The sequence below is a fragment of the Chrysemys picta genome, chromosome 1, assembly GCF_011386835.1.
Source record: "Chrysemys picta bellii isolate R12L10 chromosome 1, ASM1138683v2, whole genome shotgun sequence".
NCBI classification, from domain to species: domain Eukaryota; kingdom Metazoa; phylum Chordata; order Testudines; family Emydidae; genus Chrysemys; species Chrysemys picta.
The window spans coordinates 100974855-100986269 of record NC_088791.1 but is presented as its reverse complement, the minus strand read 5'-3'; the positions used below and the strand labels follow the sequence as shown (position 1 = coordinate 100986269).

The 11415-nt window shown below is 46.3% G+C and overlaps 1 pseudogene; it reads right to left on the bottom strand.

The window, feature by feature from the left end:
* Positions 1-286: 286 nt before the first annotated feature.
* Positions 287-11078, bottom strand: LOC112060574 (putative tetratricopeptide repeat protein 41; annotated as a pseudogene).
* Positions 11079-11415: the final 337 nt, after the last annotated feature.

The following is an 11415-nucleotide window of genomic DNA, read 5'->3' as shown; positions in this document are numbered from 1 at the left end:
AAAGACAGGCACGGTGACATACTGCAAATGCAGCAATAGTATATGTCCAAATAACAGCATGTAGCTATGTGATGGGGTGTACAGATCCCACACTGGAAAGCAAGGATTAAGGAACAGCTCTGGGCCCAGGCAGCCCCACTCAGCCACACTGGCTACAAAGCCTCCACAAGCTGAAAGTGGGGCTTAAAATGGGAAGCAGAGCAGCTCAGAGGCAGGCAACTGAAGGGAGCAGAGGACTGCTCTGAGAGCAAGTTCTGCCCAGGAGACCATTGCCTGAGACCTGACAATGCAGACCTGAGCAAACCTACAAAGGAGAGGCAGGTGACTGATTGATTGTGCAGGTCATAGACTTTATTTGAGATTATTTGATTCACTCTGTGGAGAGAAGGAGACATGGATAGGAAGTCATCCAGAGGGTGGCTGCTTCATACCCAGGGGCGGCTCCATGCACCAGCGCAGCAAGCGCGTGCCTGGGGCGGCAACCCGCGGGGGGCGGCGTGCCGGTCGCCATGAGGGCGGCATTCAGGCAGCCTTTGGCGACATGCCTGCAGGAGGTCCGCCGGTCCCGCGGCTTCAGTGGCAATTTGGTGGCGGGTACGCCAAAGCCACAGGACTGGCATATCACCCACAGAAACGCCGCTGAATCCGCGTGATCAGCGAACCGCCCACAGGTGTCCCGCCGAAGGCCGCCTGACTGCCATGCTTGGGACGGCAAAAAACATAGAGCCACCCCTGTTCATACCCCAAGGTGCAGAGCATAACTGCCCACTATTGGACCCTGGACTGGAGCCCAGTAGAGAGTAGGTCCAGGCTCCCATACTCCATTCCAGAAAGATGTGACAACAACAGGAGCCTTCCCCTCAGGGAAAAGCCCAGCTGGTGAAGACCTTGATCATTCAAGGACTCAGACCTCAAAGTGCCCCTGTTAAAGGGAAGGACGGAAAACTCTGGGAGCTGTGCGGAACAGGGGGCTGTGAAGGACAGGACTGTATTTTCAACAGGGAGACCACCTGCCACACCCCAACCTGACCACTAGGTGGCACTGTTGGTGGTTGCTCACCTTCTACAAGCAGCTATATGCATTACCCAGACATGGAAGTTAGTTATTATTCTAGGAATAAAATTTATCTGCATGGATAGTTGTGAGGCTGTGCAATCGCCACTGTGGGTCAAGGGGCTTAAGCAGACTTAAGTGCAGGCCACTCCCCTTAACCCATTGGCCCTGCCCCGAAATACCCTTTTGTTACCACTCACTGAGGGCCTATGAGGTGGTTTCTCTGGAGTTTTTGGTAGAAGCAGGACTCTTCCCATTTTCCCCATCCACCGGCTGGTTTGCTGGCATGTGCAGTAGACAGAAAAAGTTGACATTTCATTTTAATATACATTTTGCAGTGTATTCCCACTGAAAAGTGGTTCTTTTCCTTTTGGACTAGTTGGCTATGCAAATAATGGTACTAGTGTTCCTTTAATAAACTTTTCAGTCTCAAAAAAAGGGCATTATGAATAAGATATTCTGAGGACACTTACTTTTGTGAGAAGCCTGAAAACCTGAAGATACTTCTTTTCTTTTGATGCTCTTTTTTGAGTCTATTCTCCAGCTATAGTCTTTGATCCAACGTGTAAGAACTAATAGCCATAGTTCCTGAATAGAAAGTGTTTCCAAATATTCATTAAGACATTGATGCTGATTTCTGTATATTCCACATACACAAGCTCAGTGGCCAAGATTGCTAGTTGTAATGGCCTCATGTTTTACTCATGATGTCTCTGACTTGAGGAGGCAGGATTTCCTTGTCTGGCACTGATAAATGTTGCTGAACGATTCTTATTTGTGTATCTTCATTGGGAGCATTACAAAGATTCACCATTTGGACATCTGAACGTGCACTGAGGGCTTTGTGGGACAGATCAGAACAGAGAGAAGTCATGATAAATTTGCAGTGAGGTGGTAATGTAGTGGATAATCAGGAATAATCTTTTACCTAGTAAAAAGATTTAGAGAAAGAAATATATATTTAAACAATAACTGCAAAGCTATACCGATGAACTGGCTCTTTGCAAACTTAGCTTAATACAGCCTCACGGTGAGGTGCAGATGATGCAATGCATTCTGCTGGTTATTTAGCCCCTTCTCATGCAACTTTCTCATATTTTCTTAAGAGCGTTATGGCAAATATAATAAAAATACTCCTTAGAAGTAATAGGCTACAATCAAGTTTTTAGTCTTCATTGCCAGAATTAAAAGGCACAATACCCGTGGTTTACTAATGGGAGAGCAATCTTATAGTCCACTAGGGTGTGCTACCATCCCACAAATACCTCACAGTTGATTTCACAACATATTCTATGCTCAAGAGTTCAAATCACGTGTAGGCTTTTTGTTAGAGAAGTAAAGATTGGGGCTAAAGGACAACGGAAGCCTAAAAATGGACTTGTGGTTATTTCTAGCCAGAGATGCTTCAGAACTAAAATGTAAGAATTCTCCACTAGCAATACTTTCAACAAGCAGCATTTTGGTACTGTAAATGGATGGGGGTGAAAAGAAATCTTTCTTCCAATGTCATCATTACTCCATTATACCCACACCAAACTACTGATGCAATAAAAAAGGCAATTAATCTCTGAGTTAATTGCTCTTAAAAGAGACAGCTGAAATTAAATGTAAAATCAAGCCTGTAAAAGTCAAGTATGTGCTCTCGGGCCCTTCTAGTTCTTAGAGCAAGTGCTATGTGTCTCACTGGAAAGCTATAGATTTCACTCTCGAGTGCCTGTGGCTAATTTTTCCAATCATTTACACTAATGTAAATCTGGAGTAACCCTACAGGAAGTCAGTGGAGCTACACTGATCTAAAACTAGTGTAAATGAGAGGAGAATTAAGCCCCCTATCTTTAGCCTTTGTAGTTTGTGAGAATATCAGACTTTAAATCTATCACTGGCTCAGGACTGTATATATAGTCCATCCTAGCTCTTAGGCCAAAGATTTTTCTGAGGGGAGGAGGAGAAGGACTTTTAAAATGGCAGCCTTTTTAAGCTGTTCAAGGTTTTAGAATGTTAGAATACATTCTGGTGTAAAGGGTGTAATAAGCAGAGCTGCAGGTGAGCTGATCAAAGGACCAGGATGTCATTTATCACATGACTATTACCACCACATATTTGATACATATTCTTATATAATATATGTGAGCCTGGCCAAGAAGAGAACAATGTGGGAGTGTGACGGGGCATACCTACCCCACACCAGCCCCGAGAGGGCTAACTCTGCTTTGCAGGCTGAGGAAGCCCTGCCCCTCTGATCCTGCTGGGCATGCTCAGCCCGGAAGCAGCATATAAAAGGTAGCAGCCCAGGTCAGTCTGGGTCGGCTGCTGGAGGGGAAGGATGCAGGCTCTCTCCAAGGAGTTGCTACAGGCTGTGACTGTGGGACCACGGCTTGCAGCATTCCAGACAGACTCCAGGCTGCCTGATGAGGCCCGAGAAGGGACCGCACCAGTGGGAGCCTGGCCATTTGAGGACCCCAGAGGAACTGGGGAGCTTAGATGAGGGGGAAAGGGTAAGAAGCAGCCCAGGGGACTTAAACTTTTTGCTGGTGAGTGAACTGGGGAACCAATCAGCATGTTTTGGGAGGATCCCTGCTGCTTCAGTGGTCAGCATCCCCACTACCACCAGGACCCTGGCTGGGACTTGGATAAGCAGGGAGGGCCTGAGTCCCCTTACTTGGGGTGCCACACACCCCTGAGTGGTGCCCCCACTCCCCCATCAGGCCATGCAATCCCACAGAGGTGGGCTGCTTTATGGATTCTGGCCATTGGGCCACTCTACCCTGACTGGCAGGGCTGCTTTATGGACTCTGGCCATTGGGCCATGCTGCCTTGAGTGGAAAGGTGACCTTATTGATGCCAGCCACTAGGCCATGCTACCATGTTTATAGTAGAGGTCATCTGCATGAGAACTGACTGGCTGCAGTACAGCTTTTTCCCTTCTTTTGGACCACATGTAACCCAATACCCCATAGTGGGGTGTACCTACCCTGTGACAGGGAGAGACTTTAGAATTCAAATATGGGAAAGCAGTTCAGGGATTCAGGTCTCAGTAATAATGAAAATGGATAAATCACACATGATCACATTGGTAACAGTCCCCACTAGGAGTCCTGTCTTCACAGCCTTGGGTGGTTGTGCAGCAGCAAACACAACAGAATAAAAGAGACATGATAAAGGTTCTAATGCTGTTGTGTGTTTCTAGCATTTAAGAGCTTTCCATCAAATGAAAACTTTTGAAGAACTTCATAATGACTCTGCTAAATTGAGTTTGTTTTATTGTTACTTCATTATCCCAACACCCCTCCTAACCCTCAGTTGTCTCTGTTTGTCCACCTGTTCTATCCTGTTTAAGACCTAGACTGTGAGCTCTCTGGGGCAGGGTCTTTCTGTCCCAAACTGTCTTGCAGGTGACATTTTAACCTTCACTCGGTAATATAAGAGCGAATATTTGCTATATTTATAATTAAAGGGGCAACTATGTAATGCCACATCGAGGTTGTGCTATACGAATAATAAGCTAGCTCCTCAGCTAGTGTACATTGGCGTAGTTCCACTGACTCCAACTGAGCTCTGCTGATTAATACCAGCTGAGGGTCTGACCAAGTTTGTGTAGATACCATGTAGAAATAGTGCTTCCGTTGCAATAGCTGCAGTTGCCCATCTGGAAAAACAAAAACAGAAGTGATACTATTCAGCAATATGAAGCCCTCTTTGAGCCAAATTCTCTGCTGGTGCAAATGGGCCAAACTTCATTTAAGTCAATGGAGCTGTGCTGATTTACACGAGCGGCGATCGTGGCTATTTTTCTTTTCCGTCTCCTTCTGAACTAAAGCCGCAATCCAGCAAAGCACTTGGGTACATGCTTTACTTTAGGTATGTCAATGGTCTCACTGACTTCTATGTTAAGCATGCACCTAAGCGCTTTGCTGGTGCGAGGCCCTAAAGGAATTAATAAAAAAACAGGGCCAAAGCTGTTGTGGAGCCAAAACGACTTTGCAGCAGATGCGACATCTTGTGTGTTTGCCATGGTTGTCCAGTTGGACCTAAAATCTTTCAGTGGTAGAGAAGGATAGAAAACCTGATAACTCTTCTCTCATTTGAGAGAAATGATATTCTTTGTTACGTGTGTTCTCACTCTCTTGCACTACAGCATGACTGTAACATATTGCTGCAGGTGTAGATAACCAGCAATACCAAAATGTAAAGACGGGTTTTTATTTGTTTGTTTTTTAAACTTTGCATTGTGCAGTTCATGTATCTGTACTACAGTTATTCCCCTAGGTCTAATTTATCTCAACCTCACAGATTTTACCTTCTGCATTGAGACTTCTGAAAGACCATTCGTTCCAGTCAGTTCATCTATTTCAGGGGTGACCAAACTGACTTGCGAGCTGCATGTGGCTCCTTTACAGTTAAAGAACGGTTCGCAGAGCCCCCTATTCTCTGCCTACCAGACTGGGGAGGAGAACCTGGGGCTTCAACCCTGTGGTGGGGCTAGGGGCTTCTGCCAGAGATGACTGGTGCCTGCTGAGAGTGTTGGGGAGGCACAATTTAGAGGTTCAGCCCCCCCAAAAGCTTGAGTCACACACATCAGGCACGCTCCCTTCTTACCCTCAGCAGCCCCCCCCCCCCCCGCTGCAGCTCCCAGATGCTAGCTCTGAAGGGAGGGGCCACTGCTTTAGCTCCCAGAGAGTTGCAGCAAAAGCAGCAGCTGTCCCTCAGCTCCCAGCTGTTTTCTACCGCCTCTCCCCATGGCCGCAGCTCTTAGCTTGCTAGCTTCTGCAGTTGCCGTGCAGGAAAAGGGCCCAGCAGCACCATGTGACCGAGCGGGGCCAGCAAACCCTGGCAAAAATCGGGGGGGATGTGCCCGCCCCAACATGTTGCGTCTGGCTTCGGCCTGGCAGGGAGGTTGGTCTCAGGGCTTCAGCCCCCCGGGTGTGCCTGCTGGGGCTCAGGACTTCAGCAGAAGCGGGGCTTTAGCCCTGAACCCTGGCAGGCAACTCCCACAGGGCTGAAGCCCCAAGCGTTGGCAGGCACGCCCTGACTCTCGAAAATCTGAAAATTGTTGTATGCGGCTCAGAGGGTCAGTAAATTTGGCCACCCCAATCTATTCCATCTATTACAAGTACACATGGCATTAAGCTGATAGATGCCATGAAGACTTCAGCAATAACTAGGGTTACCATCTTTCTAATTGCTGGTAACTGGACCCTGAGGCTCTGCCCTTGCTCTGCCTTCCCCGCCTCAAGGCCCCACTGCTCCACCTCTCCCCCCCCAAGACCCCATCCCCATTGCTTACTTCTCTTCCTCCTCCCACCGTTGCTCACTGGATCATCTCAAGGAGCCTGCCTGCAGGTAGAAGGCGGTCTTGGCTGAGAAGGGGCTGGCACAGGTTAAATGACCTGGGACCTCCTCCCACCCTGTGGTAACCAGACTTCTGGTTTGGGTGCCATGCAGGGCTCAAGCATCACATAAGCAGCAGCACAATGCTCCAGGGGACGTTCCTCTTAACCAGGGCGGGGTGAGCGGAGCAGCTGCCCAAGCTGCAAAGCAGGGTGGGAGGGGTGGAAAAATGGGGCAGATGAAAAAAAACAATAGGGGGTAGAGCCCTGCAATGGGTCTGGGATTCTGCATGTCCTGTTACCAGACCAGGTCGGGTGCCCAGCTCTGTAGACAGCACCCCCACCAGCAGCAGCGCAGAAGTAAGGGTGGCATGGTATGGTAATGAGACCCGTGGGATCCCAGTCCTGCAACAGGGCTCTACACCTATCATTTTCTTTTTCATCCACCCCATTTTTCTGCCCTCCCTTGCTTTGCACCCTGGGCAGTTGCCCTGCTCATCCCGTCCTGGTTACGCCCCGATGGATACAACTGTATTGAGAATTTTAAGAAAAACACATTTCAGAGCAAAAAAGAGGGGTTTTTTTACTTTCGTAATTACTGTACCAAGCCCAGAGGTGCCGGGGCTATGAACTGCCAACCCTGATCCCCAGCAAGCCCTGGCACAAATTCAGCACTGCCTATGTCTTATACAATCACTGCACGTACCATTGTCAAAAGAATACTTGCTTTTTCAGAAATAATTTAAATAAATCTTCAAACTGAAGACTATAACATTTCAATACACTTTACCTTGGTGTTAATGCCTGGAAAGTGAAAGTGAGTCACCACCTGAGAGAATGTTCATGCTCATTTTGAATGTCACTAGTGGCAAATGTAGCAAAGATCTCAAACTGCCTTTGATTCGTCAGAGGGCAAAGATAACTTATACCACTTTGCAGCAAAAGCTTCATGATAAGAGTGTTCAAGACTGTGTTCATGACTTAAGGAATAAAAGAAACCATTAGAAAAGGTTTGCTAAACTTTGGTGAAGACTAGTTAAGCAAAATCTCTTTATTTTTAAGAGATCAAACTTCCTTTGGACTTTCTTATATATTGTCTTTGTACTGTACACTACAACAGAACGTTAATGAAAGTGAACTTCAATATGCAAACAATATAATCTAAGTAAAGTAATCAACACTTAGTTATACTGTACTTCAGATTATGCCATGACCTCTACATGACCAGGACAAGGCCTAGCTTTTTTTATTTCCTAACTCTTTCAAATGTTTTCTAACAAACAATAATTCAACTTTTGTGTAATTATCAGAGTTGGGTAACCCCACTTTTTTGCAAACCCAAGTTTTTGCAAACTTCATCTGTGGTTTCTTGGTTTAGCAAATCCAATAACCGAGTTGGTTTGGATCTGGGTTCCATTTTATCTCAACCCCCGAAAATCAGAGGGATTGAGATGAATGATTCTAATTTCCCATATCTCAGAAGAATGAGCTGCAAAACACCCATAAAGCTTGTTACAAATAAAATTTTATTCACAGGTATATAGGTGCCACTTTATTCTGCTCTGAGTTCCCATCTCCTCCAGATGCCTGTATGTACTCCCACAGCATTTGTACTCTTTATGTAGGAAACATTTAGAAAGAACTCAATCCTGAAAGTGTGTTTTTTAACAGAGTTCTAGGAATATTGTGCTTCTTTTATTCAAATTTCTGAATTACTAACCTGTATTTTCAGGCTTCAAAGCAAGAAAAAGTTTTTCAATTACATCTGACCAGTCTTTGAAAACTCTCTCTCCAAATTCACATGGCTCTCTCGAACATCTGACTGGTAGTCCTTTGAACTCTCTTAATCTTAATTCTTCATAGTCATGGTCACATGCCTGCTAGAAAAATATTATTCCCTCTTCTCCATCTGCAGCATTCAAAAGTTTGTCATCAGTGTAGCAATAAACTCTGACGTAAAAATATTGATACTGCAAATCATTCAGAAAAACTGCATGGATTATTTCCATCTCAGGCTGTAGTGTTGGTTTCCTTCATCAAGAACCCAAGGATAACCATTCTTTGCTGCAAAATAGTGTTTTCTATTTTGGATAAACTTTGAATGTCCGGTGAACAAGGAGGTAAGGACAATGAGTTTTCAGGATGAAATACGCCACGTCTGGCCCAGCATGCAAAGAAAGAAGAGTGATGAGCTTGTTATGTAGTCCAGACAAAGCTTTAGCTGTAGACTGGAATGTTGTTTGTGAAGTCTTGAGCAGGATGGATTTTGTACCTCTTCTGTTGACCATCTCAGATCAATCGCTTTGAAATATGTCATTTGTAAAGTGCAGAGTTTATTAAGTCAAGGGAAAATGTTGTTTGCCAAGTAATCTCTTTCTTCTTGGAAGTCCTTTAACGTTGAACATGTATAAGGCTGAATTGATGACCAGTGTGTGAAATGAAAACAGTGGTCTTCTCTTTTTTTCGCTTAAGCACGCTGGAGTATGGGACATTTCCAACGTCTTATTCATACGCAAAAAAGAACTTCAGGTACATTGTAGTTCTACACTTTTCAACTTCCAGTGCTTCTAAAATATTAAACCAGGGAACCATGGAGACACTTAGGCTGCCAGCCTTTCTTTGCTCTGAGTCAGTACTGAGCTAGTATCCCACCATGGGTTTAGGGGACACTCTACTGCAGGCAGATCCAACTTTCAGGTTACGCATATATGGGACAACTTTGGGACAACTGCATGTGCATTTTTCCTTCATGGTCCAGCAAGGGCACCCGCTCTAGGCTTCCCCAGCTGTCACCCCAGCTCTCCTGTGTAAAGACACATGTTTCTCTTCCTTGTCCAGATTGGAATATTTCCAGGCTGCATAGTTCCCAGACTACACTTTGATACCCCCAGCAAAAGACAGACTGCCAGAGCTGTAACTAGACATTTTAACACCCCGGGATGAGCAAGCATATTTGCTCCCCCCGCTGGGTTTTTTTCAGCAATTCTTTACCCCATTTTTCCACCCCTGTGGCTTTGTGCCCTGGGCATCTGCCCCACTCACCCCACCCTGCAGCCTGCCTAACCAGGCCTGCTTCCCTTCTCTCAGAGAATGTATTGCCAGTTAAGCTATCCCACAGCTCTTTCTAAGCAACTATATTTATTCTCAAGGTAAAAGCATGACAGAGAAAACACATTAAAACAATAAAAGAACCTACATGCATGCTAATAAGATTACCAGCAATAACCCCACCTCCAAAAAGGGTTCCGGATGGTGTACAATCCTTCAAACCTCACCCGAGGATTTTTTTGTGGTCATACATTCATAACAGCTTTCACTCAGATCAATAATACAGACTGGGCCAAGTCCTTCCAACCCATTTGGCCCCATGTCCACAGATGGTGCTGTCCATTTCTTGGATCAGTAAGTAAATCCTGAGCCAGTTTTTAACTCAGACCATTTATAGACTCATAGACTTTACGGTCAGAAGGGACCATTATGATCATCTAGTCTGACCTCCCGCATGATGCAGGCCACAAAGCCGTCCCAACCCTTACCCTTGACTCTGCTGTTGAAGTCCCCAAATCCTGTGGTTTAGAGATTTCAATTAGCAGAGAATCCTCCAGCTAGCGATCCCCGCCCCATGCTGCGGAGGAAGGCGAAAAACCTCCAGGGCCTTTGCCAATCTACCCTGGAGGAAAATTCCTTCCCGACCCCAAATATGGCGATCAGTAGAACCCCGAGCATGTAGGCAAGATTCTCCAGCCAGACTCTCATTGGCCATTATACTATTTACCAGCGATGGCACGCTGTTCCTTTGACGAAACTCACGTTATCCCATTAAACCATTCCCTCCATAAACTTATCTAGCTTAATCTTAAACCAGACAGGTCCTTTGCCCCCACCGTTTCCCTCGGCAGGCTGTTCCAGTATTTCACCCCTCTGACGGTCAGAAACCTTCGTCTAATTTCAAGCCTAAACTTCCCCACGGCCAGTTTATATCCATTCGTTCTCGTGTCCACATTAGTACTGAGCTGGAATAATTCCTCTCCCTCCCTAATATTTACTCCTCTGATATATTTAAAGAGCGCAATCATATCCCCCCTCAGCCTTCGTTTGGTCAGGCTAAACAATCCGAGCTCCTCGAGTCTCCTTAACCAAGAGTCCTCTCTTTATGTGTTAGTTCCTGAATAAACTACTATGAACCAATATATGCAAGCCTCTGTCCAGGTGGTGGTAGCTCCTATAAGATTTTACAACCTGAGTAAATTTGCCTAACCACCCCCCACCCCCACTGTTCTTAGTTCCTGGAGATCTATGGTCCCCTCTCCCATTTTTTATTTTTAATACAATGAACTCCTAAAACACTTGAACTTAATTCAAAAAAATTTGTACAAAATATTGCATGATATTGTCCTATCTGTCAGTCATTAAAGATCCTCTGACACTTTTAACACATTAACCACTATGTTATGACTAATTGCAATTTGTGTGTACTCTGCCCCCCAAAACACCCTGCAGTTTCTGTTAGTGACAGTGCTGTAGGATTGCCAACCCTCCCGCTTTCGCCAGGAGTCTCCTGGAATCGGGCTCTATCTCCCGGAGGCTACTTCAGCCAAACCGGGAGATTTGGGGCGCTAGCGGTCCAGCGTGGCAATGGAGCTAAGGCAGGCTCTCTTACCTGCAACGGCTCCGCTCCCAGAAGCAGCCAGCACCATCCTGGCCAGAGCTTGCACCCCCTCCCACACCTCAACCTCCTGCCCCAGCCCAGAACCTGCACCCAAACTCCTTCCCAGAGCCTGCACCACCTCCCGTACCCCAACCCTCTGGCCCAGCCTGATGAAAGTGAGTGAGGGTGGAAGAGAGCAAGTGATGGAGGGAGGGGGGATGGAGTGACTGGGGGCGTGGCCTCAGAGAAGGGGCAGGACAGGGGCTTGGCCTTGGGGGACGGGCGGGGCAAGTGTCTTTGGGTTTGTGCAATTAGACAGCTGACAACCCTACAGTGTTGTCTAGCACTTTTCGGCCCAGAGCAGGATTAAAGTGGGGAGGGGGTGT